Source organism: Scyliorhinus torazame, chromosome 7 (genome assembly GCF_047496885.1).
Source record: "Scyliorhinus torazame isolate Kashiwa2021f chromosome 7, sScyTor2.1, whole genome shotgun sequence".
Taxonomy (NCBI): Eukaryota; Metazoa; Chordata; class Chondrichthyes; order Carcharhiniformes; family Scyliorhinidae; genus Scyliorhinus; species Scyliorhinus torazame.
In genome coordinates, this window is record NC_092713.1 from 290,705,773 (window position 1) to 290,731,486 (window position 25,714).

A 25,714-nucleotide genomic window follows, 5' to 3' on the forward strand; every position below is an offset into this window, starting at 1 on the left:
TGACCTTGCACAGTGCCACCCTGGCACCCAGGCACCTTGGTACTACCACCCTGGCAGTGCCCCTGACAGTGCCACCCAGGCATCTTGTCAGTGTCAGAGTGGCCGTGCCAAGGTGCCAGCCTGACATTGCCAAGGTGCAAGGGGGAGAGCCAGTGTGCCACCATGCCCTTTTCCAAACCACCCCGGGGCTTCCAATGGCCTGGGAGTCCCCCACCCCCAGGTGCCATGACGACTGGTCCACATTTGTGTGAGCCAGTACTAATCGTTAACCGCCGCAGGTTCTGATTTTGGCCTCTCCCGCAATCTAACCGGCTTGCGGGAGCAAAGTGGCTGTTAGATCGCGCCCTCTGCTGAGTGACCCACCTGATGAAAGAGCCATGCTTCGAAAGTTAGTGATTCTAAATAAACCTGTTGGTCTTTAACCTGGTGTTGGAAGACTTCTGACTGTGTCAATCTCCGACAAGCAACATGTGAATTCAGCTTCCCCTGCAGCTCATCCTAAATATTCTTCATAACCTTTTGTCCTTGCTCTTCCAGAAGAACAAACATTAATTTCATATTGAGTTGAGGCAGAACTTTACAGTTTAAAATTTCTGGTGTGAGAGTTGTCATAAATGGTTCATCTTCAAGGACTAAGAGCATTCTGGAAACATTTGTGAATTTACAAGTTCCTGGCCCTTAAAAGGGTTGCTGCTGTTCCTGGAAAAGACGGTATTTTAAAAGAAAAGGTAATTAAGCAGTTTTAAAGAAACAGGAAATCTGTTGACCCTGGTGGAATGTTTACAAAAGGGCCACATTATGGTTTCTTGCTTAGAAAAAAACACACACTTGGAACACTGTGTGTAAAAGCTGGCTTTGGCTTTGCTTTAGAGAACACACCAGCTCCTGAAGCTCCGGACCCAGTCCCAAAGCAGAGAGCGAATGGAACTTGCTCCGAAATCACTCAAAATTCAAAAATCGACTGACTGCAAGTTTTCCTCAAAGACGCCTGAAACGTAGTGTAAGAATCATCGATTGTTTCCCTGACCATTGCTGAGAAACCAACCGTATAAATCAGATGCTATTCCAAGGATTCCACCATCTACCCTTTTCCCTAGAATGATTGACTTTTAGCCAGACCTGGAATGAGTAATTGTTATATTTTCATATATCATGTGTTAATAAGCTTTGTCTTTCTATTTGACAAGACCGGTTTTACAATAAACTAACAATTTTGTTGTTTATTGAAGAAACCTGAACATCGAGTGGTCGTTCTGAGATTAATAGGTAAAGAACATAATTGGCTGTGCAGCTAGCTGGGGTAAACACTCAGATATCCGCTGTGATCAGTGGAGCAGTGGAACTTGAGACAGACAGTGCACTCCTCCCACCTTGTTCAGAACAGAGGTGAAGACACAGAGCAGTGAACACAAAGCTAGGGGTGAGGAAAAAGATGCCAGGGTGCCCAGGTATGAGGTTGGCACTGCCACTAGTCAGTTCTGGGGGGGTGTCCTTGCCAGGTAGAGGGGGGTTCAGGGGGTTTCTGAGGACCTCCCCATGGTGAGGGGGGTTGACCGGGGGTCACAAGAACAGGGGGGGGTCCTGAAAGAGAGGGGTGGGGGCAGATTGGGCCTGCCGGTCAAAATGGCGCTCCGATCTGCGAGGAGAATTTCCTGAAGCTCGCCAGCAGGAAACCGTCTAAATGCGGCCTCAGCAGAGAGAATCTCCCTGGGGTCAAAAAAATGGCAAAGTGCTGTTGGCGCTGCAGCTGCTGAGGACCACCCCGCTGAACATGCTGTGGTGTTGGGTGCTCTGGTGCACAGATGAGTCAACACAGTTGTATGTGGTACAACTCTATTTTATTTTAACTCTTATAATACAGTTCGTTCTGGATACTCTGCACGTGCTGTCTCCCTGAGTGTGTTTGGTAACAGATCTGTCCTGGTCCTCCTCTGCAGCTAATACTGACCACCGGGGGTCGTGTCTGTGCTTTTATATCTTTCTGTCATTGGTTGTGGTGTTATGTGTTCTGATTTGTCTGTTGGTGTGTCTATCATGATGTGTGTGTTTGAATATCATGACATCCCCCCTTTTTACAAAGATATGTGCCTACGTGGTTATAAATATAATTGTGTCGTGAGTGCATCTAAGAGTGTGTGTGTGTGTTGTGTACAGCGTGTGTATATGACGTAACTATTTACATGGGGCGATGTCGGGTGCGTCACACTAACAAGGTTGTACCATAACAAAACTTGGATGCGAGAGAAAAAAAAAACTTGAACATTGGTCTGGTCAGACGATATCTGGAACAATAAACAACAACAGGTTATAATACAGAAGTGTTTGACTTTTTGAACGTATGAACAGCGTTATAAGTCCAGTCTAATGGGTGACCGCCTCAAGAATGGGCTGGTCCTCAAGCCGGTTCAGCTGTGGAGATTTGGGGTCACGCTGGTTCACCTTGGACTGTTGGAGGTGATGCTGTTGCCGAAGTCTCTACTTTACCATTTGTTGTACTTCGTGCAGTGCTTGTTTTTTTCATTCGTGCAAATATAACATTCAACATCTTTGTTAGTGGTGCCTTGGCTGTGGTTTGGTTCTGGTGGCGATGGAAGGGGCATGATCCGTGGCATCTCCACGAAGTCATCCTTGGGAACCAGTGGAGGATCCGGCGTGTGCGTACGGTTCAGTTGCGAGCGTGGAAGGCGGCGCAAAGCTCGCTGATTGCGCCTACGCACCAATCCATCCACCCTGCATGCCAGGAACAAGGTGGAGTCTTTTTCTTTTTATGTTTGTGGTGGACGGCATCTTGTAGCCGATGGGTCGTTGCCATCGAAGTAGCACCATCACTAATATCATGCAAGGCGATGACTGTGCCAGATGTGGAAGTTGGCCGAGACCGTGCACGCTGGTTCCGGCCACCTGCTGTGCCGGAAGGGCGACTCCGCAGAGAAACGTCGAAGCATGTCGCCTTGGAGAGAGAATTGTTGCTCGCATCAACGTCTGGCGATGGCGCGAATTGGTGTGTCCATCTTGGACCGCCGGTGCTGGTTGCCACTGCCGACCCAGTGGGACTGCCACGCGATCCATTCCCTGTCGCCGTGGCATCCGCCGTCACCCTGAGCGTGCCATCACCGAGGCCGCGACACCGCCCGTCCGGAGCAAGGCCTGGCGTGCGCGAATCAGAGTCGGCGCTTGGCTGCTCCCCATCTGGAGTCCGGTCTGCCTTCCGTCGATGCCCCCCGTCCGGAGTCCCAACAGGTTCACTGGAGGCAGCCGAGATTCCCTGAAGCTGCACTTCTGGAGTCGGAACATGCAGGAATGCACCAACCAGTGGAGAGGGTCGAGCCATCGAGGGTGGAAGCGGTGCGCCGCCACCGCAGTCGTCAGTGGTCCCACCGTGATCGTCGAGTGCCTCAGTACGCACTAGGCGAGGTCTGTCACCTTGCACCTTTTGCATGGGAAGTGGGATGCTGTCGTCACTCGTCTCACATCCCATGGATAGATCCTCATTAGCAGCTTGCTGTTCACTAGGGTTAGGTAAATTGTCAGAGTTTTCATCTGGTGGTGCACACCATGTCGGTGGACTGTCATTGTCTTGCCGTTGTCCTTCATTTGGGCTTTTCTTCTTTGGAATTTTAAATCTTCCCCCAGACATTGCAGAACCTTGTTTATTACCCCCAAATTCTCCCATATGTATGGTCTCGAATATAGGATCCAATGTTTCTATCGACATTGTACTATTTTCCAAAGAACATTCCGTTTCACTTTTCTTCTCAGGTACCTCATATGTATCTTTGTCTAATGTACATGCCTTCATGGTCTCTGGGTCTGATTTTGCTGGGACTGGCATGGTCACAGTCTCTCTTTTACTGTTCTCAATTGCCCACATTATACTCCCCATACATAACTGCTTAATCACTGGGGTTAGTGTGGTACAATGGATAATCGGGTCGACCTTATCTGCATCTTCACCATTAGTGGAAAGCACACTTGGTTCACTTGAAACTGCTGTGGGTTTTAAATTCGTTATCTGGCTACTCGATGTCGGTGTCCTCAGGATTCTTGCTCCAATGTTCTGCTCAATAATCAGTGGAGTGTGTATAGGTTCAATGCAATTAATGTTCCCCTCAAGGTTTGAAGAGTCATTACTGACTAACTGCTGGTCTCCGAAGTTGGGATTTTGCGGCGTTGTGTTGAAGGGAGACATTTGTCCCCGCTGTAGATATGATTCAGGTTGTGTTATTTCCATTACCTGCGGATCAATGTCTTGTCCATTTTTTCGATCCGTACTAAAACACTTGCAATTCTCAGTCTGCTCCTTGCAAGTTAAACATTCAATTAATTTCGTTAGCAAATCCTCAGCATCCTTCTGTGGCCGTGCAGCATTATTAATCTCTGTTCGGCTATAATGATCCTGAAGGTCAGCGCATAAACCTTTTTTCTTCGGGCTTGGACGAGGCGATTCCTTTGGCTTGTCTTCAGTTGGGCTTGAACAGTCTTCAGCGCTGTGCCCTTCATTGTAGCATGAGAGACCGTCATGGTCATGCTGCTGTGTAGTGGAGCATGGTAGGCTGTTATAGCCTTCTTGCTGTTCACGTGAGCATAGCAGACTTGCATCGTCTGCCGTTGGTTGGTCAGGAGAGGTTGCTAGACCCTCATGGTCTTGTTCCTGCAAGGACTGCACATTGGAGTCTTGCGTTGCTTCTATCGTGGAGGCTGTCCACGAGCTCTCTGTGGAGGCTTGTGACACTGGAGTCACTTCTTGTTCGTGCAAGGACTGCGCTCTGGAGTCTTGCGTTGCTTCTATCATGGAGGCTGTCCACGAGCTCTCTGTGGAGGCTTGTGACACTGGAGTCACTTCTTGTTCGTGCAAGGACTGCGCTCTGGTAATCGTACCTTTGCTGCCTCCTGAAGAACCTGAACCTTGTGAATATTTCTCTTGCCCTTGCACCGGCGATGGTGAGGAGAAATTCAATTTTTTCGCTATCATCCAGGTCTTGGAGTTCAGCTGCCACCAGGAACAATTCGAACCATTGCCGGAATCGCCGCCAGTTTTCGCGGAGATCGCCGTAGCACTGGAGCGGCTGCGGAACCGGGAGCTGTAACATTTTGCCTGGGCACTGCTGGTTGTCTCTGTACACTGAGGTATGCCGGCAGGTATCGATCCACTCCTGTACCATGTGGTGTTGGGTGCTCTGGTGCACAGATGAGCCAACACAGTTGTATGTGGTACAACTCTATTTTATTTTAACTCTTATAATACAGTTCGTTCTGGATACTCTGCACGTGCTGTCTCCCTGAGTGTGTTTGGTAACAGATCTGTCCTGGTCCTCCTCTGCAGCTAATACTGACCACCGGGGGTCGTGTCTGTGCTTTTATATCTTTCTGTCATTGGTTCTGGTGTTATGTGTTCTGATTTGTCTGTTGGTGTGTCTATCATGATGTGTGTGTTTGAATATCATGACACATGCCACACTGTGGCTTTAATCTGCTGAATCGCGCCGAGGTTGCTGGTGGGGAGGGCTCATAAGAACAGAAGAACTAGGAGCTCAATCAAGAAGCCATGAGACCTGCCCCTTAACATTGTTTTTATAAGTCCCTAACAATGCAGCGGAGGACACCGCCTTTGATGCTGCCAGCTTCCCGCTGTTTCTTCCGCCCGTTCCCCCACTCTGCCAAAAAATTTAAAAATTCCGCCTTACACTATTGTCTGAGGGACAGTAAACACTTGGACAAGATATCATTCATCCTGGCTGCCCTGTGTTAGTCTTAGAACCTTATGTTCCAAATATTTATTGGTAAGAGAATTGACATTACTGCAGACAATTCACAGAATTAAAATACTTTCTCTCGCGTGGTGACACAAGGCAGTCATTGTTTTTGGGTTCAGGGATATGTTGACGTAATTGTGATTTTTCGACATTGCTTCAAAGGGAGCAGCCTCTTTGATTGCAAAGTGGATGGTTCACGGCTCCCACTTCCTTCTGACAGACACAAAAAGTTACCCTTGTAGAACCAGGGGGAAAACTTCTGTCCTGTCGAAAATTGCACTATTCACAACAGGTCAAGGTCATGAACGGAAATGTTTTTTCCGCTGTTCACAGCTTCATAAAATGACATGTCTTTCTCCATCCATCCTGAGACGGAACCACCATTGAGTTCACTGAAGAGCACACAGCGCAAGAATGCTTCTGGAACACAAATGGTGTACTTTGACCTGATCTCGTTTTTACAAGCAAGCTGGCTGAATGTTTGAACTATTACCAGCTTTGGTTGAGAACCTTTTCAGCTAGTGGGGTGGCAACATTTTCTATTAATGATGTATTAAAATGATACACCAAAGAAATCCATCTTTCGTTGCCTTACAAAGATAGCAGAGGTTGAGGACAGCACATTTACTCTGTACGAAAGGGCATAGTGACAACTGCATTTATACAAAACCTGCTTCCCGTTACACAAGGTCCACTGCAGAGACTAGAACACATAATTTAAGCTGACACTTCCAATGTTGCACTGTTAGAAGTGTCGCCTTTTGGATGAGATGTTCAGCTGAGGTCCTTCCTGTTCATTAAAGCGGACAACACAAAACATTCCATGGCAATATTTCACAGAAGAGAAGGGGAGCTCAACCCGTCCACGTCTTAACCAATATTTACCCCTCAATAAATATCACCGAAGAAATGACTATCTGGTCATTTGCATTGATGTTTGTGGTAGCTTGCTGTGCACAGATTGAGTGTCATATAAAAAGAGCCCGGATTACACTTTCGAATGGGAAGGCAGGTGTGATATGGAGTCAGGCTGGAGCGGTTGAATAAACTCGGCAGCGGTTGAATAAACTCGGCAGCGGTTGAATAAACTCGGTTTGTTCTCACTGGAACGACGGAGGTTGAGGGGCGACCTGATAGACGTCTACAAAATTATGAGGGGCATAGACAGAGTGGATAGTCAGAGGCTTTTTCCCAGGGTAGAGGGGTCAATTACTAGGGGGCATAGGTTTAAGGTGCGAAGGGCAAGGTTTAGAGGAGATGTACGAGGCAAGTTTTTTACACAGAGGGTAGTGAGTGCCTGGAACTCACTGCCGGAGGAAGTGGTGGAAGCAGGGACGATAGTGACATTTAAGGGGCATCTTGACAAATACATGAATATCATAGAATTTACAGTGCAGAAGGAGGCCATTCGGCCCATCGAGTCTGCACCGGCTCTTGGAAAGAGCATCCTACCCAAGGTCAACACCTCCACCCTATCCCCATAACCCAGTAACCCCACCCAACACTAAGGGAAATTTTGGACACTAAGGGCAATTTATCATGGCCAACCCACCTAACCTGCACATCTTTAGACTGTGGGAGGAAACCGGAGCACCCGGAGGAAACCCACGCACACACGGGCAGGATGTGCAGACTCTGCACAGACAGTGACCCAAGCTGGAATCGAACCTGGGACCCTGGAGCTGTGAAGCAATTAGAATCATAGAATCATAGAAGTTTACAGCATGGAAACAGGCCCTTCGGCCCAACCAGTCCATGCCGCCCAGTTTTTACCATTAAGCTAGTCCCAGTTGCCCGCACTTGGCCCATCACCCTCTATACCCATCTTACCCATGTAACTATCTAAATGTTTTTTAAAAGACACAATTGTACCCGCCTCTACTACTACCTCTGGCAGTCCATTCCAGACACTCACTACCCTCTGAGTGAAGAAATTGCCCCTCTGGGCCCTTCTGAATCTCTCCCCTCTCACCTTAAACCTATGCCCTCTAGTTTTAGACTCCCCTACCTTTGGGAAAAGATGTTGACTATCTACCTTATCTATGCCCCTCATTATTTTTAGACCTCTATAAGATCACCCCTAAGCCTCCTACGCTCCAGGGAAAAAAGTCCCTGTCTATCCAGCCTCTCCTTATAACTCAAACCATCAAGTCCCGGCAACATCCTAGTAAATCTTTTCTGCACTCTTTCCAGTTTAATAATATCCTTTCTATAATAGGGTGACCAGAACTGCACACAGTATTCCAAGTGTGGCCGTACCAATGTCTTGTACAACTTCAACAAGACGTCCCAACTCCTGTATTCAATGTTCTGACCAATGAAACCAAGCATGCCGAATGCCTTCTTCACCACCCTGTCCACCTGCGACTCCACCTTCAAGGAGCTATGAACCTGTACTCCTAGATCTCTTTGTTCTATAACTCTCCCCAACGCCATACAATTAACTGAGTAGGTCCTGGCCTGATTCGATCTGCCAAAATGCATCACCTCACATTTATCTAAATTAAACTCCATCTGCCATTCGTCGGCCCACTGGCCTAATTGATCAAGATCCCGTTGCAATCCTAGATAACCTTCTTCACTATCCACTGTGCCACCAATCTTGGTGTCATCTGCAAACTTACTAACCATGCCTCCTAAATTCTCATCCAAATCATTAATATAAATCACAAATAACAGTGGACCCAGCACCGATCCCTGAGGCACACCACTGGTCACAGGCCTCCAGTTTGAAAAACAACCCTCGACAACCACCCTCTGCCTTCTGTCGTCCAGCCAATTTTGAATCCAATTGGCAACCTCACCCTGGATCCCGTGAGCTTTAACCTTCTGCAACAACCTACCATGCGGTACCTTGTCAAAGGCTTTGCTAAAGTCCATGTAGACAACGTCTACTGCACTGCCCTCATCTACCTTCTTGGTCACCCCCTCGAAAAACTCAATCAAATTTGTGCTATCCACAATGCTACCGTGCCATAGGATGGGAATAGAGGGATACGGACCCAGGAAGTGTAGAAGATTTCAGTTTAGACGGGCAGCATGGTCGGCACGGGCTTGGAGGGCCGAAGGGCCTGTTCCTGTGCTGTACTTTTCTTTGTTCTTTGTTCTTTGTGACCTGGAAGCAGAGGATAGGTATTCATGAGAGAAGGTGAGTGCCTGCAGGCGGATTGGTTTGAAGGTCCGGAAATGAGGGCCCTCTGCCTCTGGGTCCCAGCTTCCATTTTTAAAGTTCTGCAGAGTCTTCCTGACTGCAAGAATTGGGTTCCTAAAGTAAAAAAAATCAAGAAAATTAAGCTAAATCTTTATAAATCACTGGTTAGGTCACAGCAGGCAAACTGTTTCCATTCTAGCACCACAATTTCGGATGTTAAAGCCTTGAGGATGTACAGGAGATTTCCTGGAATGCATGGATGCAGGACTTCCTGCTCAGGGAAGTTGGGGCCCTTCTCCTTCGGAATGAGAAAGGGGGATTTAATGAGGTTCAAAACTATGAGAGGTTTTAATAAAGGGGAAAGCTGTTTTCACTGGTTAGAAATTCGGTAACCAGAGGATTCAGCTTTAATAATAATAATAATAATCTTTATTAGTGTCACAAGTCGGCTTACATTAACTCTTCAATGAAGTTACTGTGAAAATCCCCTCGTCGCCACACTCCGGCACCTGTTTGGATGCACTGAGGGAGAATTCAGAATGTCCAATTCGCCTACCAAGAACGCCTTTCCGGACTTGTGGGAGGAAGCGGAGCACCCGGAGGAAACCCACGCAGACACGGGGAGAACGTGCAGACTCCGCACAGACAGTGACCCGAGCTGTGAATCGAATCCAAGTCGCTGGCGCGGTGAAGCAACAGTGCTAACCACTGTGCTACCGTGCCGCCCTGGCACTGTGAAGCAACAGTGCTAACCACTGTGCTACCGTGCCGCCCTGGCACTGTGGAGCAACAGTGCTAACCACTGTGCTACTGTGCCGCCCTGGCACTGTGGAGCAACAGTGCTAACCACTGTGCTACCGTGCCGCCCTGGCACTGTGGAGCAACAGTGCTAACCAGTGCCGCCCTGGCACTGTGGAGCAACAGTGCTAACCACTGTGCTACCGTGCCGCCCTTATCAGGCAGTGAGACGAGGAGCATGTTTTTAATGCAGAAATTGTAATGATTTTGAATGAATTGCATGAAGGGATGATTCAATAATCATTTGATAGACTTCAGGTGGTGGCTCTGAGGGAGTAGGTCGCACATTTGGTGGCTCCCATTTTGGTCGGACTTTTGGACCTTTTCCCCCGACGTTTTGCGCTTTTGAGCGCGGAACTGGAAAGCAATAGTACTCAGGCACAGGACCCATACAGAATTGTATGGACCTAAGAAGCCGGAGGGACCGTAAACAGCAGAAGAAGTGGTCGAGGAAGGGCACAGTTGAGGCTGTGAGAGAGACCAGCATGGTTGGTGTTCAGAGCAAGCCGCCGACAGCCCAGCCCACAATGGAGCCTGCAGACTATGCAGGAGGGCTTTTTGGCTCTGAAGCATGACAGCTTGGAGCTGCTACAGAAGTCGATTGACCGGATGGGAAAAAGGCTGGATGATCAGGCTGAGAAGCTCCAGCAGTTGGAGAAGTCAGTGGAGGAGCAGGCTGACTTTCAAACGGTGGCGGATGTGGAGATTCGGAGGCTGAGGGACCAGCAAAAAGTGCTTCTAGAAAGGCTGGAGGACCTGGACAACAGATCTTGCCAGCAGAACGTGAGAATCGTGGGCCTCCCGGAGGGGGCAGAGGGGCTAGACGCTGCCGCATATGTGGAGGGTTTGTTTCAGAAGTTGCTGGGGACGAGGTGTTCCCGTGCCCGCCGGTGGTGGACAGGGCACACAGAGTGCAGGTGAGGCAACCGCGGTGAGGGGGTCCCCCACGAGTGATGGTGGTCCGCTTTCACAGGTACCTGGACAAGAAACGGGTGCTGCAATGGGCAAAGAGCACACAAAGCTGTCTTGGGACAATACCACCCTGCGTGTGTACCAAGATTTGAGCACTGAGGTGGCCAGGAAGAGGGGAGGCTACAGGCAGGTGAAGGAGATACTGTATAAAAACAAGGTGAAATTCGGGCTGATTTTCTGGCGCGACTGTGGGTTACGTATGAGGGTCAGCACCACTATTTCGAGGAACCCGAAGAGACGATGGACCTTGTTAAGAAGCAAGAGCTGGCCCTGAGCTGTGGACGATTGGACTCATGTTAGAACTTTTAAAAACATTAAAAAAAAAAAAAATTTATTCAAATTTTCACAAAATATCAACAACAAAATACAGAAAGAAAAGAACAACCCCCCCCCCCACCCCATACACATAAATAATAAATTAACAGCCATCATCAACACAAAAGCAAATATACACACCCACTCAAGAAAACGAACCAACCCCCCCCCCCGAGCCCCCTCTCTCCCCCCCCTCCGCTCACCCCGGGCTGCTGCTGACCATCTTCTAACACTTTGCCAGGAAGTCTAAGAACGGTTGCCACCGCCTCCACCGAGGCCTCCTCCTCCTCCTGCATCACCTGACACGTTGCCGAGATCCTCCCCTCTCCAACCCACATCCCCGACAGCACCCTGTCCTGGATCCTGCGTGGCGGCAACAGTGGGAACTCCACCACCTTTCGCCGAACAAACGCCCTTACCTGCATATATCTGAAGGTGTTCCCCGGGGGGAGCCCGAACATCTCCTCCAGCTCACCCAGGCTCGCGAACTTTCCGTCCACAAACAGGTCCCCCATCCTTCTAATACCTGCCCTGTGCCAGCTCAGGAACCCTCCATCCATCCTCCCCGGAACAAACCGGTGGGTCCCCCGTATCGGGGACCACACTGAGGCCCCCACCTCCCCCCTGTGACGTTTCCATTGCCCCCAGATTTTGAGGGTAGTCGCCACCACCGGGCTCGTGGTATACCTCGTTGGAGGAAGCGGCAGCGGTGCCGTCACCAGCGCCTCCAGGCTCGTGCCCACACAGGACGCCATCTCCAGCCTCTTCCATGCCGCCCCTCCCCCTCCATCACCCACTTACGCACCATCGCCACGTTGGCGGCCCAGTAATACCCACAGAGGCTAGGCAGCGCCAACCCCCCCTATATCCCTGCACCGCTCCAGGAACACCCTTCTCACCCTCGGGGTCTTCTGCGCCCACACAAACCCCATAATGCTCCTATTAACCCGCCTGAAGAAGGCCTTAGGGATCAGGATGGGGAGGCACTGGAACAGGAACAAAAATCTCAGGAGCACCGTCATTTTAACTGACTGCACCCTACCCGCCACGGAGAGTGGCAGCATGTCCCACCTCTAAAACTCCTCCTCCATTTGCTCCACCAGTCTCGTGAAGTTAAACTTATGCAGGGCCCCCCAACTCCTAGCCACCTGGACCCCCAGGTATCTGAAATTCATCTCCGCCCTTTTCAGTGGGAGCTCACCAATCCCCCTCTCCTAGTCCCCTGGGTGAACCACGAACAACTCGCTCTTCCCCATATTGAGCTTATACCCGGAGAAATCCCCAAACACCCCGAGAATCCTCATCACCTCCGGCATTCCCCCCACCGGGTCCGCCACATATAACAGCAAATCGTCCGCATAGAGCGACACCTGATGTACCTCCCCACCCCGCACCAGTCCCCTCCAATTCCTCGACTCCCTCAATGCCATGGCCAGGGGCTCAATCGCCAGCACAAAGAGCAGGGGGGACAGGGGACACCCCTGCCTCGTCCCCCGGTGTAACGGAAAATACTCTGACCTCCTTCTGTTCATGGCCACACTCGCCACCGGGGCCTCATACAGCAACTTAACCCACCTGACAAACCCCTCCCCAAACCCGAACCTTTTCAGCACCTCCCACAGGTACCCCCACTCTACCCTATCAAAGCCCTTCTCCGCATCCTTCGCCGCCACTATCTCCGCCTCCCCTTCCACCGCCGGCATCATTATAACATCCAAGAGCCTCCGTACATTCGTATTCAGCTGTCTCCCTTTCACGAATCCTGTCTGATCCTCGTGAATGACCTGCGGCACACAGTCCTCTATCCTTGTGGCTAAAATCTTCGCCAACAACTTTGCATCTACATTTAGGAGTGAGATCGGCCTGTATGACTCACATTGTAGGGGACCCTTGTCCCGCTTCAGGATCAAGGAGATCAGCGCCCGAGATATCGTCAGGGGCAAAGCCCCTCCTTCCCTTGCCTCGTTAAAGGTCCTTACCAACAGAGGGCCCAGCAGGTCCGCATACTTCTTATAAAATTCGCCCGGGAATCCATCTGGCCTCGGTGCCTTCCCCACCTGCATGCTTCCTATTCCTTTGACCAACTCCTCCAACCCAACCAACGCCCCCAGCCCCGTCACCTGCCCCTCCTCCACCCTCGGGAATCTCAACCGGTCCAGAAAGCGACCCATCCCTCCCTCCTCCAGTGGGGGCTCGGACCGATACAGTTCCTCGTAGAAGTTCCTGAAGACCCCATTGATACCCACCCCACTTCGCACCATGCTCCCTCCCCCATCCTTAACTCCTCCGATCTCCCTAGCTGCCTCTCGCTTCCAAAGCTGGTGCGCCAGCATCCGTCTCGCCTTTTCTCCATATTCATATACCGCCCCCTGCGCCTTCCTCCACTGCACCTCCGCCTTCCTGGTGGTCAACAGATCGAATTCGGCCTGGAGGTTACGCCGCTCCCTAAGCAATCCATCCTCCGGGACCTCCGCGTACCTGCTGTCCACCCTCACCAACTCCCCCACCAGCCTCTCCCTCTCTCTCTTCTCCCTCCTCTCCTTATGGGCCCTAATGGAGATCATCTCTCCCCTGACCACCGCCTTCAGCACCTCCCAGACCACCCCCACTTGGACCTCCCCATTGTCATTAGCCTCCAGGTACCTCTCTATGCACCCTCGGACCCGCCCGCTCACCTCCTCGTCCGCCAGCAACCCCACCTCTAAGCGCCACAGCGGGCGCTGGTCCCTCTCCTCCCCCAGCTCGAGGTCTACCCAATGCAGAGCGTGATCGGAAATGGCTATCGCCGAGTGCTCAGTAGCTTCCACTCTCAGAATCAGCACCCTACTCATAATAAAGAAGTCAATCCGGGAATAGGCCTTGTGGACATGGGAGAAGAATGAGAATTCCCTGGCCCCTGGCCTCGCAAACCTCCATGGGTCCACCCCTCCCATCTGGTCCATGAACCCCCTCACACCTTGGCCACCGCCGGTCTCCTACCCGTCCTAGACCTAGACCTGGAGCGATCTAGCGCCGAGTCCAGCACCGTGTTGAAATCCCCCCCCCATTATCAGGCCCCCTGCCTCCAGGTCCGGAATCCGGCCCAACATACGCCGCATGAACCCCGCATCGTCCCAATTCGGGGCGTATACATTGACCAACACCACCCGCTCCCCCTGCAGCTTGCCACTTACCATCACATACCTACCACCATTGTCTGCCACGATGCTCGATGCCTCAAACAACATTCTCTTCCCCACCAAGATCGCCACCCCCCCGTTTTTTTGCACCCAATCCCAAATGAAACACCTGGCCTACCCACCCCTTTCTCAACCTTACCTGATCTGCCACCCTCAGGTGCGTCTCCTGAAGCATGGCCACATCTGCCTTCAGCCCCTTCAGGTGCGCGAACACCCGGGCCCATTTGACCGGCCCATTCAGTCCCCTTACGTTCCAGGTTATCAGCCGGATCAGGGGGCTACCCCCCCCCCGCCGACTAGCCATAGCCCCTCCTAGGCCAGCCACGTGCCCGCGCCCCCTGCACGGCCCGTTCCCCACAGCGGCAGACCCCCGCCCCAACCTCCTCTACCGACTCCAGCTCCCCCTTGGCCATTCCAGCAGCAACCCGGTCCCCACCCCCACCCCCCACCCCCAGCAAGGTCCCCCCCTAGCTGCATTGCTCCCTCCATTGCACTCCCGTAAGTCAGCCGACTCCTGCTGACTCCGGCCACTCCTCCATCTCTCCCAGTGTGGAACTTCCCCTCCACCCCCCATTGCCCACCCGCAGGCTCTCCCCCTCCCCCTTCCACTCCCAGCACAGGAAAAAGCCTGCGCTTCCCAGCTTCGGCCCTGTCCTCTTCAGCCCGCGGCTCGCCCGGCCCCGCCACCTCTGGTGCAGCTCCATTTTCAGGCCCAGTCCCCTCACCCCCGACTCGGGCCTCGCTCCCCCCCCCGGGGCCCCATCCCCCCTACCGGCCATCAACCCCCCAAGCCGTTTACCTGCTCCCCTCCACAAGGCCACCCAGCAGACCCAACCGAAACAGTGCCCAACCAACCCCCGAAAAACAAAGAACCAACAATTGCCAAAGAACCCCCCCTCAAAATACAACACAACAATCCCCAACCATCCCTTCACTGCGGCCCCCCGTCCCTGACCCTCAGTCCAAGTCCAATTTTTCTGCCTGGACAAAGGCCCACACCTCCTCCGGGGACTCAAAATAATGATGTCGGTCCTTATAGGTGACCCACAGACACGCCGGCTGCAGCAAACCGAACTTTACCCCCCTCCTGTGCAGCACCGCCTTTGCCCGATTGTATCCGGCCCTCTTCTTCGCCACCTCCGCGCTCCAATCTTGGTAGATCCGGACCTCCGCGTTCTCCCACCTGCTGCTCCGCTCCTTCTTGGCCCACCTTAGCATGCACTCCCGATCAGCAAACCGGTGGAACCGCACCAGCACTGCCCGCGGCGGCTCATTGGGCTTGGGCCTCCTCGCCAGCATTCAGTGGGCCCCCTCCAGCTCCAGGGGCCCCTGGAAGGACCCCGCTCCCATCAGCGAATTCAGCATGGTGACCACGTAGGCCCCCACGTCCGATCCCGCCAGCCCCTCCGGGAGACCCAGGATCCGCAGATTCCTCCGCCTCGACCAGTTCTCCATCTCCTCGAACCTCTCCTGCCATTTTCTATGGAGCGCCTCGTGTGCCTCCACCTTCACCGCTAGGCCTAGGATCTCATCTTCGTTCGCAGAGACCTTTTGCCGGACCTCCCGGATCGCCGCCCTTTGGACCGTCTGGGTCTCCAGCAGCTTATCGATTGACGCCTTCATCGGCTCAAGCAGATCCGCTTTTAGCTCCCAAAAGCAGCGCTGAACAAACTCCTGCTGCTCCTGCGCCCACTGCATCCACGCTGCCTGGTCTCCACCCGTTGCCATCTTGGTCTTCCTCCCTCGCACCTTCTTTTGCTTCACTGCCACTTTTTTGATCGCCCCACCCCTGGTCCAATCCATACACTAATGGGGGAATGTTGCTGTCCCCTTCCCACACCGGGAAACGTCGAACAAGCGCCGTTACAGGCTCTAAAAAGAGCCCCAAAGTCCGTTTCTAGTGGGAGCTGCCGAATGTGCGACTTAGCTCTGATTCGCCGCAACCGGAAGTCATGTTAGAACTTTTAAGTATATGTGGTGTCGCTCCCGTTTTGAAAAGTGCCGGCATATTTGGGTCCATTTTTGTCGTTTCTTTTTTCGACCTGTTTAGGGGGTTGGAAGGTGGGAGGGATGTGGGGGTTTTTGCGTGCTTTTTGCGTGGTTTACCTGAATGTTTCCTGTTTGGGCTCTTTGATTTGTTGGAGTTTGGCTGGGGGGGGAATTAATAAAGAAAACAGTTAAAAGGGTTGGATTAAAATTGATGCTTCAGGGGAACTTTGCGCAATCTTTTCCTGTGTCTGTATGGGAAGGACTGAGAGTGCCTGTTATTTCTCATCTCTTTTTTGTTCTTGTTTAACTTGAATTGTGCTATTGTGGGGGTTGTTTATGACTTGTATAGAGTGTTTGCTTCAGAAGGTCTGATCTGGGGAAGTGGTATGGATGGGTCGGGGAGGGGTGACTGGGAACAATGGGTGGGAGACGTGCTGGCGCCAAGGCTGGGAGCCCCAGGCTAGCTGAGTGGGGCTAGTCAACGGTAGCCAAGGTGGGGGGGGGGGGCTGCATATAGTTAGATTAGAGCAGGGGTTAGGTGATAGGATGGTGTTGCTAGGGGGGTGGGGGGGGGGGGAGTTATTCTGCTGACGGGGATGGAAACTGGGCATGGCAACAGTGAGGAGGTCATGGGTGGAGCCGGATGAAGCGCGATACATGGCTGGGGGGCTGGCCAAGGAAAGGGGATGGCTGATCAGCAAAGGGGGGGGTGAAGTGCCCCCCCAACCAGGCTGATCACCTGGAATGTTAGAGGGTTAGATGGGCCAGTGAAGAGCGCACATGTGTTTGCGCATCTGCGGGCTCTGAAGGCAGACATACATAGTCTTGCTGCAGGAGACGCACCTGAAAGTGGCAGACCAGCTTAGGTTAAGGAAGGGCTGGGTCAGTCAGGTATTTCATTCGGGGTTCGATTCTAAGACGAGGGGGGTTGCGATCCTGATTAATAAAAGGGTACAATTTGAGGCGGAGGGCACAGTCGTGGATGGGGGTGGCAGGTTCGTTATGGTGAGGGGTAAGCTTGAAGGGGTGAAAGTAGTCTAACTATATGCAGCCCCCCCCCCACACCTTGGCTACCGTTGACTAGCCCCACTCAGCTAGCCTGGGGCTCCCAGCCTTGGCGCCAGCACGTCTCCCACCCATTGTTCCCAGTCACCCCTCCCCGACCCATCCATACCACTTCCCCCGGTTCCCATTCGCCATCCCCTGCCCCGACATGACCGCAACCACTGTCATAAAAGCCCTCCATAGTATCTTTACGCTGTTCGGTTTCCCCGCCTACATACACAATGATAGGGTTCCTCCTTTATGAGCGACGAACTGCGTCAATTCTTGCTCAGCAAGGGCATTACCTCGAGCAGGACGACCAGTTACAACCCCCGAGAAACGGACGGGGAGAGAGGGAGAACGGAACGGTCTGGAAAACCGTCCTACTGGCCCTGCGGTCCAGGAATCTCCCAGTCTCCCGCTGACAGGAAGTCCTCCCGGATACCCGCCACTCCATCCGGTCACTGCTCTATACCACGACCAACCAAACACCTCACAAGGCTCTGGGACCCCGCTCCCGACCTGCCTGGCAGCTCCTGGACCCGTCCTGCTCCGAAAACCTGTGCGGCCGCACAAATCGGACCCATTGGTCGAGAGGGTCCATCTCCTCCACGCTAACCCTCAGTACGCCTTCATGGCGTACCCCGACGGCCGACAGGATACGGTCTCCCTACGGGACCTGGCGCCCGCTGGATGCCCCCCCCCCCCCGCCACCAGTCCCACCCTCCCTCCCACCGGTGCACCCCACAGCCGCCCCCTTCCCAGATGGATCGGTTCTTCCACCGGCCTCGTCTAGGCCCTGCCCACCGGCACACCCCACAGCCGCCCCCTTCCCAGGTCAGTCGGTCCTTCCAACGGCCCTGCCTAGGGGTGATGAAGCTGCCACAGCAGCCGAAACCACACTCCCGGAGTCACAGACGCCCAAACCTCCACCGGCATCACCACCAAAGCTACCACAATCGCAGAGGACGACCAGGGCCCCCGATCGACTAATTGCTTCATTTTGAAATGTACATTACTGTTGTAAATAGTTAAGATGTAATGAGGCAAAACGCTGTACGGAGGCATTACGGTACCTTCATAACTGTAACTTCTACCACTTTTACCACGTTGTAATACGAAGCCACCACCCCCGCCGGACTCTTTTTTAACGGGGTGAATGTGGTGGTCTGTGTTAGGAGTATTACGGTACCTGGTAATGCCGGAATACCATTGGTGGAGAATGTACTTGTTCCCATTGGTTAAGCCTGTATGTTAGCTCCGCCCTGCAAGGCAGGGTGTAAGAGCCCATGCCGCCCCAGCACCTTTCTTCTGTACCTGCGCTGCGAGGGAAACATCTAGCGTATTAAAGCCTTCAATTGTCTCCAATCGCGTTTGTGGGGTTATTGATCGTGCATCAACTGGGTCGAGTGGGATTATCTGTGGGAGGTACTAGGGCAGTTCGGGTTCGGGGCGGAGTTCGGCTATTGTATCAGGCCCCGGAGGCGAGTGTAAGGACGAACAGGACGACATCGGACTACTTTAGACTGCACCGTGAGACAAGACAGGGCGGCCCTCTCTCCCCACTGCGGTTTGCGCTGGCCATAGAGCCGCTGGCAATTGCACTGAGAGCGTCTAGGGGCTGGAAAGGGCTGGTCCGGCAGGGAGTGGAACATAGAGTCTCGTTATCTCGTTATACGCAGATGATCTGCTGTTATATGTATCGGACCCAATGGTGGGGATGGACGATATTATGGCAACCCTGAGGGAATTTGGCCGGTTCTCCGGATACAAACTGAACATGGGTAAGAGCGAGTTGTTTGTAATTCAGGCGAGGGGGCAGGAGAGTAGGCTGAAGGGGTTGCCGTTCAGGCTGGTGGGGGAGAGTTTCCGATATTTGGGGATTCAGGTGGCACGGGACTGGGGCAGGTTGCATAAGCGCAACCTGTCCCGACTGGTGGAGCGACTGAAGGAGGAGGTCCGGAGGTGGGATGCGCTCCTGCTGTCATTGGCGGGGAGGGTGCAGACTGTTAAGATGACGATTCTCCCGCAGTTCTTGTTTGTTTTTCAGTGTCTCCCCATCTTTATCCCGCGGTCCTTCTTTAAGAGGCTGAATAAAATTATTCTGGGATTTGTATGGGCAGGGAAGTCCCCGCGGGTGAAGAGGGTGATGCTTGAAAGGAACAGAGGAGAAGTGGGGCTGGCGTTGCCGAACTTCAGCAACCATAAGCGGGCGGCCAACATAGCAATGATAAGGAAATGGATGGTGGGTGCGGGGTCGGTTTAGGAGCGGATGGAGGCTGCTTCGTGCAGGGGCACTAGCTTAGCAGCCCTGGTCCTGGTCACGGCACCTCTGCCACTTCCGCCGGCACGGTACTCCACCAGCCCGATAGTGGTGGCGGCTCTTCGGATCTGGGGCCAGTGGAGGAGGCATGTAATGGAGGTAAGAGCATCGGCGTGGACCCCAATCTGCGGCAACCACCGATTTGCCCCGGGGAACATGGACGGGGGGGGGTATCGACTGTGGAGGCGGGCGGGGATTGTGAGGATGGGGGCTCTGTTCCTGGAAGGGAGCTTTCTGAGCTTGAAGGCGCTGGAGGAGATGTTTGGGCTGGCAAGAGGGAACGACTTTATATACTTACAGGTGCGGGATTTTGGACGCAGACTGGTGCCATCCATCCCACATCTCCCGCCGAAGGGGAGGCAGGACAGGGTAGTTTCTCGGGGAGAGGTGGGAGAGGGTAGAGTCTCAGATGTCTACAAGGAGCTAATAGGAGCTGAGGATACGCAGATTGAGGACCTGAAGCTTAAGTGGGAAGAGGAGCTCGGAGGGGGGAGATGGAGGATGGTGTCTGGGCAGAAGCCCTGAGCAGAGTAAACACGACCGCAACATGCGCCAGGCTCAGCCTGATCCAGTTTAAGGTCGTGCACCGGGCCCACATGACGGTGGCCCGGATGAGCAAATTCTTCGGGCTGGAGGACAAGTGTGCTAGATGCGCCGGAGGGCCGGCTAACCATGTACACATGTTCTGGTCGTGCCCTAAACTCGGGGAGTATTGACAGGGATTCGCAGATGTCATGTCCCGGGTATTGAAAACTGGGGTGGTAATGAGCCCTGAGGTGGCGATCTTTGGGGTTTCGGAGGATCCGGAAGTCTAGGAAGAGAGAGAGGCCGACATTTTGGCCTTTGCTTCCCTGGTAGCCCGGCGACGAATACTGTTAGCATGGCGGGACTCAAAGCCCCCGAGGACTGAGGTATGGCTATCGGACATGGCGAGCTTTCTTGGCCTAGAGAAAGTCAAGTTCGCCTTGAAGGGTTCGCAACTAGGGTTCGCCCGAAGGTGGCAGCCATTTATTGACTTCTTCGCAGAAGAGTAAGCGTCAGCAAGGGGGGGGGGGGGGGGCTGGGGTACAGTCGAGTAGAGTAGGGGGTTATTGAGGTAGGTCAATGCGTGAACAGAGCCGTGGTTTGCACTATGTTTAATTTGTGTCTTGACTTCTTTTTTTTTGTGCTGTACAATGTCACTTTTTCTATATGCCTAAAATACCTCAATAAAATTGTTTGTTAAAAAAAAATAATCATTTGATAGATCTGTCAAAGTGCTTGGTCAGAGACGATGGGCCGAGTGGCCTCCTTCTACATTGTTAGATCCAATTTTGCTAAGAAATGCAAAGTCAAAGCAAAACCACGCTCACAGACAAATGAAGGATAAAGCAGAGTGGAAAGGCGGTTCTGAGAGGGAGGACTATTTTTCGATTGGAAATGATTCAATTAGATGGACAGTTGACCTCAAAAATGAAGATTAGGACTGTTTGTTCCCAGGCAGACACAGGAGATCAATCTAATACTGTCTCACGGTGCATTTGCAAGATGCCAAGTACAAAACTGAGCAAACATAATGCAACGTTGATAACATAATCTGGCAAAACGTCAAGCCTACAGCAAAATGTGAAGAGCCATGAGAAAATTAAGACAAACATCGAATTGTAATGATTGATCAGAATAAAATGTTGAAGAACCTAACAATGATTCTTTAAAGGTGACAGACATATGTTGATTGAGACCCATATCAGCAGAGCGGTGTGTGAGAATAAAAGATAGAACTCAGCTAATCATGCATCCATCAAAGGCTGCGCCAATCAGCATTTCAGTTTGAAGTCCAAAATGAGCTAGATGGAAAGGAGAAATAATTGTGTAATGAGGAAAGTCAAAGAACCAAATCATTAGTCAGGAATATAGAGATGGATTTTAAGTTGCCCTCATGCTGGGGACAGAACTGGGGTGCACCCAACAGTGGGAAACCTGAATGACTACAGCCCATCTGTCAGTGGCTTTCTAAACCCAGCAATTAACGTATTTATTTCTGTGCTTCCTGATGAATTAGGTTAAACGAATGGGATGACATGCATGTGTTGATTTCAACTGCATTACTTAAAGAGAGATTGTAAATATTAAATTTGCTGCAATCTAGTATTGGGAGCAAACCACAAAGAAGTGACAAAATGGAGTGCTCAAAGGCTGTGCATTATTTTAAGAGAACCTTACTGGAAGTTATGCTGTGGACAATAAGTGCCAGTGGTGTGATACTACTCCCTTCTGATGGGAGGTGAGGTCTGCCAGTGAAACCAAGAAGATGTGACTGGAGGTAGTAAACGTTCATATTAGAAATGTGGGGACACACTCCTTAATGACCGAAACAAGGCTGAAGAAGTGAGTTCTGTCGAACGATCATTTCGATCTGAAATGTTAACTGTGCTTCTCTCCACAGATGCTGACAGACCTGCTGCGATTATCCAGCATTTCCTTTTTTTAATTCGGGAAAAGTGAGGAGAGAGGTGGCCACATTCTGATCTTCTCGAGCCTACCCCAGCACAGCACTCGACACGCCAATTTTAGAGGTGCACCCATCCTTCAGCCGGTAGCCCGGTTCGATTCCCCGCTGGGTCACTGTCTGTGCAGAATCTGAGCGTTCTCCCCGTGTCTGAGTGGGTTTCCTCCGGGTGCTCTGGTTTCCTCCCACTGTCCAAAGATGTGCAGGTTAGGTTCATTGGCCATGATAAATTGCCCTCAGTGACCAAAAAGGTTAGGAGGGGTTATCGGGTTATGGGGATAAGGTGGAAGTGAAGGCTTAAGTGGGTCGGTGTAGACTCGATGGGCCGAATGGCCTCCTTCTGCACTGTATGTTCTATGTTCTTTGTTAATGTGTTGCCTCACATCTCCCTCCTGTCCACCCACCATTGACACTCACCCTCATCTTTGCACAATGTTATTTCTCTTCCCTCTTAATCGTCTGCTCATCCATATAACAAACACCACAGGTTTCGCTAATTGGTTTCTTCTTTCAGTCCCTGGAGGAGGAGAGAGCACAGAACACAAAGAGCAGAGAGATGAAGGTGGCCCTCCAGCCATCTCACAATACACAGCATGGTGGCAGAGTGGTTAGCGCTGCTGCCTCACAGCGCAAGGGACCCGGGTTCAATTTGTGTGACTGTCTGTGTGGAGTTTGAACTTTCTCCCCATGTCTGTGTGGATTTCCTCCGGGTGCTCCAGTTTCCTCTCACAGTCCAAAGATATACAGGTTTGGTGGATTGGCCATGATGAATTGCCCCTTAGTGTCCAAAAGGTTAGGTGGGGTTAGTGGGTTGCGGGAATAGGTGCTCTTTCCAAGGGTTGGTGCAGACACGATGGGCCGAATGGCCTCCTTCTAGCTGGAGATCAGTGGAGATTCAGTGTGAATGATTGCCGGAGATGAGGCAATGGGAGCGTCCCAGCTAGCCGGTGATGGAATAAAGTATCAGATGTACTCGCTCATGTTAACTTAATGACAGCAGTGAGTGAAACATGATTGTGTGCACAATGATCACTTAAACGTTCTGATCTTGATATAAGAACATAATGAACATGTGAATCAGGAGCAGGAGAAGACCATTCGGCCCCTTGAGCCTGCTCTGCCATTCAGTACGGCCATGGTTGATTTGATTGTGGCCTCGATATCACTATTCTGCCCACCCTCAATACCTTTTTACTCCCTTCATGGTCAAGAATCTAACTAACTCTGCCTTAAAAATATTCAATGACCCCGCCTCTACGAGGCTCTGCAGAAGAACAGACTCACAACCCTCGGGTAAAGGAATGCTCCTCGTCTCTGTCTTCAATGGGACACCCCTTGGGCTGGATTTTGGGACAGGAAATTCGGCACCGATTACGGTACCGGTGAGGGGCTAGCACAAGTGCGACCAAAACAGCTGCCGCCCGCGCCGAAAACGGCCGGAGAATGGCCGGGTCCCGGGTCCCGTGTGTACGGCTGATGATCTGCATTGATCTGCACATGGTGCCGGCCTTGCGCTAAACCTAACCCACCGACCGCGACCCCATAGCCCACCCCCTGGCCACTACCAGCCGGCCCCCACTTGGCCCCCCAGCCCTGACAGACGCCCCCACCAGCCAGTGGCACGGATCCCGGCTGAGTGTGGCGGTGCTGGACACAGTCCGCAGCCAGCACGCCGGCTCAGACCACATGTGTTCCGCGCCATCGGGAACTCGGCCCATCGGGAACTCGGCCCATCGGGAGCAGAGCGCATCACGATGATGCCGGTTTGGAGGGGGTGGAGAATTAGAAACCAGTGTCAAACCAGCGTTGATTCCGGCATTGCAAACGATTCTCCGTCCAATTGCCGATTACGATGTCTGCGTCGGGCAATGGTGAATCCCGCCCGTTATTTTTCAACTATGTCCTCTCATTCTGGTCTCCCCCACCAGGGTAAACATCCATTCCGCATCCACTCTGTCAAGATTCTGTAGGTTTCAAAAAGATCACCTCACATTCTTCTGAACTCCAATAAATACAGGCCAACCAGCCCAATCTTTCCTCATAAGTACCTCATTCCAACAATAAGTTAAATGAACCTTCTCTGAACTGCTTCTGATGCAATTATGCCTTTCCTTAAATAAGGAGACTGAAACTGTACACGGTACTCCAGATGTCGTCACACCTGTGCCCTGTATAGCTGTAGCCAAACACTCCTACTTTTATATTCCATTCCCCTTGCAATAAGTGACAATATTCCATTTGCCTTCTAATTAATTCATGAGACAGTTCTAATTAATTAATAGCTTTAATCTCTCTCACAGCCTTCCAGGATCTTCTGGGAAGTGGTCCAGAACAATGCAGACTCCTCCTCAAAGGAGGTCACGCACTCTGAGGTGCACTATCACAGAATTCATGAAGACCTGCACCCAGCTCAGATGTCCACACTTTGGTAAGACTGGGAAGGTATGTAGTTGGATTTTCATTTGATGATTTACACATCAAGTGATCAAGCGCAGATGGTGGAGACAGGGACAGCAGTTCAGAGTCAGTGCCTGGGGCTGCTAGACACTCCATGGAGCTGGGTGTCTTTGTACATGAATCATAGAAAACTAGTTTTATGTTAGCCTTTATTACAAAGGGATTAGAGCATAAGAATAATGCAGTTCGACCTTGGTGACTAGGTTTTAGTCTCCCTACCTAAGGCAGAATATACTTGCCTTGGAGAGAATGCAACAAGGTTCACGAGGCTGAAGCCTGCAATGATGGAATTATTTTATTAGGAGGGATTGAGTAAAATGGACCTACATTTCCTGCCATTTTTTAAAAGAATGTGAGGGGATCTTACAGAAACGCATAAAACCTTTAAGGAGATTGGCCAAGTAAATGCTGTGAAAATGTTTCCCCTTGCTGGCTGAGAATCTAGAACATGGGCCACAATCTCAGAATAAGGAGTCAGCCATTTAAAACTGAGATAAAGAAATATCATTTTACTCAAAGACTTATGAACCTCTGCAAGTTTATACCCCACGAGCTATGGTTGGCACTGAGTATATTCGAGTCAAACATTGATAGATATTTGGGTACTAAGGGAACCAAGAGATATGGGGATGTTGTGGGAAGAAACAGCTAAAGTAGAAGATCAGCCATCATTTTATTGAATGGTGAAGAAGGCTCAAGGCCTACTCTGTTCCTAGTTTTTATGTGTTAAAACAGCATTCTTAGAAAAAGATGGAGTTGTAAATGCCATGGGCAGGATTCTCTGTCCCGCCAGTCCCGTTTCTGGCGTGGTGCGACCCCACTGGCAGGAGGATTCTCTGTCTGCTTGGGTGCGTTGCTGGCGAAGCGGAGGATCCCGCTGACGGAGAATCCCGCAGCAGAGATTTGAACGGTTAATTCTTCAACCATCTAAATGCCATTAGTTCCCACCACCTTCCTGTGTTCCTCATTTTGGATTGCGCCAATTTACCTTATCATTTGTGATGGATGGTAAAATTGACACTGAGCAATGCGGGGGGGGGCTTGTATCTGTGAAATGCAATGCCTCATTGTCTTCACAGCTGCTTTATGTTAAGGGAGGGGTGGGAGAGTGATATCAAACATTGCGCACCAGACTTTATTCTTTTCTTTGTCTTTTTTAAGTGGTCAGACTGCTGAAGCCAGCAAGGTGGCTGCTACAAGTCACATGACCACAGGATTGGCCCTTTGTTCTGGAAACTTCAGCAG